The sequence below is a fragment of the Grammomys surdaster genome, unplaced genomic scaffold (assembly GCF_004785775.1).
Source record: "Grammomys surdaster isolate TR1022 unplaced genomic scaffold, NIH_TR_1.0 167, whole genome shotgun sequence".
Classification (NCBI taxonomy): domain Eukaryota; kingdom Metazoa; phylum Chordata; class Mammalia; order Rodentia; family Muridae; genus Grammomys; species Grammomys surdaster.
Genome location: NW_021604615.1, coordinates 3,467,089 through 3,470,805, shown reverse-complemented (window position 1 = coordinate 3,470,805; position 3,717 = coordinate 3,467,089). Strand labels below are relative to the sequence as shown.

Sequence of the window (3,717 nt, the reverse complement as noted above, 5' to 3'; positions counted from 1 at the left end):
ACGGTGTTAAATATTAAACACACTATTTAGGTTAAAGGAATCTTGGTCCCAAGTTCCATTTTTTTCCAGAACTTTCCACCTATTTTAACTTCAAAAAATTTGTTTTATGTTCCCTTTGTAGAAAAAAACCAATTACTATACTGAGACAGCCTTATTATTTCCAATTGAAATGAAACTACTAGTCCAATTTCAGTATAGGAACTAGACAATACTTCAACTATAGGTAACTTTAAAATTTATACTAGCATGGAAATAGAGTGTAACCAATTTATAGGGGCAAATTATTCTATTTTAAAAATACAACAGGAATAATATCTAAATTCAACGACTATCAGAAATATCAAGAGTGCGGACAATCCTTAAAGCCTAAAGGGCTGTAAGTATGGAAAATATAACTAAATACCTGGTAAGGTTTTGGTTGGACTTCAATTCTCACATGACTTACCGATGGGAAGAAAAAGGTTAAGTATCTAATGTGCAACCCTGACCAGATGTAATTGTATCAAAAGAGGAATGGTGGGGGAGGGGGAGAGGTTTCTACCAACTATAGCAAGCTTTTAAATTAGAAAAGGCCTTACCAGGAGCAACCAAAATCTAAAACTAAAACTATAAACACCCTAAAAGGCTAACCTGGGTAAAGAGATACACAATTGGTCGTTCTCAGCCGTAGTGATGCTGACCTTGTGCAAAGTGACAGGCAAAATCATATTTGTCCTCACAATTGAATCCACATATGTTACACTGAAAGGGATTGTCATACCCATGGCATCCCATATGAATAGTGTAAAGGACATTGTCTGCAAAGTATGTGTCACAGTGTTGGCAGCAGTAAAGAAGCGGAGGGTCCTGCGGTGGCGGCAAGGTCGCGGTTGGACTGCTTGGCTGGCTGTTTCCAAGGATGGGGTTGTTGGTATAACCACTTGGCTGGCTGCTTGGCCCTGCCAGTGGACTGCAGTCTCTCTGACTTGATGGTGGAGAAAGCCTGAGGACTATGAGAGCGCTCTGAGGGACACTCCCTTGGGCAGAGGGCTGTTGCATCACGAAAGGCTTCCATTCTTCTAGGATGGAATCTACATCAGCAGAGACGGGGCTTTGGTTTTCAGGTGGCAAGGTGGACAAGTACTCTGGTAGGTCAGAGAGCTGATCCAAAGGATTATCCGCAAACAAGAGTCCTTGTGGGTCCCTTGGCAGTCTGGGAACTGAAGTTCTATCCGTAGTGTCACAGAAGCCATTCTGAACATTTGGGATCTTGTGTGTAGAATCGCTCAGCTGATCTGGTTTCTGAACGACCACAGAAGGTGGAGGTAAGGTGATGAGCACCCCCCGTTTGCCATCCTCCACGTTGCTCCTATTCTGTAAGGTCCCCCACATGTTCACACCGCTTAAGGAGGCCCTGGGACCGGTCAGTGGTAACAAATTATGCTTGTGCCGTCGATGGTAGGACAGGTTGCTTCTGTAATTGCAGCGATAAGCACACAATTCACACTTGTATGGCTTTTCTCCAGTGTGGGAGCGCATGTGGGCTTCGAGGTACCGCTCGTAAGCCGAGGCGAAGGGGCACAGGCGACACCTGTGCGGCTTCTCACCCGTGTGGATTCTCATATGTTCCATCAGCCGAGCTGTTCTCTGGCTGGAATAGCCACAGTATGAACACTGCCGCTTCCCGTCCAGGGTCCTTTCGAAGTCGTCCACCATCAGCACTCGGTTCTGGTCCACGACTTCCCCGGGGGCTCCAGGGCCTCGGGCCTGCATCAGGTCCCCAGACAGCAGGTTCACTCTGCGGCGAGTCTGCTGGCTCAGGAACTCCTGGAAGCTCTTCAGGAAGTCCTGTGGCTCTACCCTCTTCTCCTCCATCTCCATCTTACACTCCTCCAGTCCTTAAGTCACTTACTCTCACGTCTACTTCCGGCTCCTGGAGGCTCGACCTACCGGAAGTCCTCCCGTCTCTCCTCAGGTTTTCCACCCCAAGCAGTTCCCTTTCTCTTGACACCCCGGCGCTGTAGAAGTCAGGAGCCTGGAAATTTTTCTGAGACACACAGCCTAATTCCAAAGGCCCCCGCAAGGTCAGCCTTGCTCACCTCAACCTAAACCCGCCATGCTTGTTGGCCGTGTCTCTTTTCCTCTGAGACTTACCCAAGTGTCGCGAGAGTGAAGCTAAAGGAGCGAACCGAGATGAACGCTGGGGAGGAAGAGCCACGTGCAGCGCACGCCTACTCGTACCACAGGCCACGTGCTAGACGCATGCTGGGGCGACAGTTGGCTCCCCGGGAAAACGTTACAGATGGGCAGGCTACACATTTGGTTATACTTTAACTTTATCCGTATTTCCATCCCAGAACACTTAACCCTGTCTCCTTCCACAGTATTGCCCACAGTGGATTATCTGTGGGGCTGGGCCAACTGGTCACTGATGTAGAGAGATGAAATCGGGGCTACACACAAATGGTTACCCATTCCTACTGCCCATGCCCGTTTGCTGACTTCTCCCATCCCGGAAGCTCCAAGGAGCATCTTCTTGACTCTCCACCTAGACATGTTCAGACATCCGAGTTCCCTCTCTAGCTTTCTAACTCAACTAGCTCTGGTTTCACGTTCAGCCTCTAAGATTGGTCTGATGTTGTCCCTTCCCTTGTTCTCTTTGTTTCCGTGTTCATTCTTTACACCACTTTTTGTCAAAATTACGTTCCACCATTCCATCATTTTCTTGGGGGTTGTTAAGGGTATGAAGACTGTTAATTACGTGTTTGTGCCTTTTATGTTTAAATGGAAGTCCCTGTAATAAGCTTTAGTTGTGGGAAAATGGGGACGAGATCTGAAAAACAGTAATGATTAAACCTTATTCCCTCTCATCTGAGAAAAAAAGTTTTGTCTTTAATTCAGTCATTAAGTTTTGCTAAATGAAAGTACTCAATCAAGAGCATTCATGACCACATTCAAAGCACATCCACCCACATCCATGCAGGGACTGAGAAACCCAGCACAAAATAAAATGAGCTCTGACGCCTAGCAGCTCCTTATGTAGCCCAGACTGGTTTAGCCAATAAGCTTTCCTTCTCGGACATTTCTTCCTGCAAAAGGTATTTAACCTCTGGTCCACTCCGAGTAAGTTGTATATACTATTTTCATCATATATAGTTTGGACAAGCAAGGACTGTCTCATCAAGAACTGACATGGGAGGAGGCCTTCATCACACAGAGCCTCCCGGCCTAAATCTCCCCCTCTAGATCTCTGGACCCAAACACTCACCCCCGAGCTAAGCCAAAGTTCCCCCGGGCCCCCAGGCTCATCACCAACCCACACAGCACCCTCATTCCTGACTCCACACAGTTCCCAGAGGCGATTGGACTCCCAGGAGTTTAGGAACTCCCGACTCCTCAGCCTCAGCCTGTGCCTTTTCTCACCCAAGCTGGGGGCTCCCATCTTAGGCTGCGTTCTGCCACACCCACACCCCGATGGTGGTTTCCACATCCCCGTGTCTTATTTACTATCTTTTCTTCCCCAGCCTTTGGATAGTGGGCTAGAAGGTTGATCGAAGAATTTGAAAATCCTTATTAAAACCTAAGCCTACATGTTTTCTTCTATAAATTACCTTCATGATACCTTATCACATCAATAGAAAAGTAACAAAGACATAAGGAAGAGGCCTCTATGAAGAAAACAAAAAAAGGGAAATACAGCGCCTCAAGTCTGATATGGCAAGACAGAGTCAAACATAA

The 3,717-nt window shown here is 47.0% G+C and overlaps 1 pseudogene; it reads right to left on the bottom strand.

Annotated features, from left to right (window-relative positions):
• Positions 1-660: 660 nt before the first annotated feature.
• LOC114620253 lies at positions 661-1,854 on the bottom strand (annotated as a pseudogene).
• Between the last annotated feature and the right edge of the window lie 1,863 nt (positions 1,855-3,717).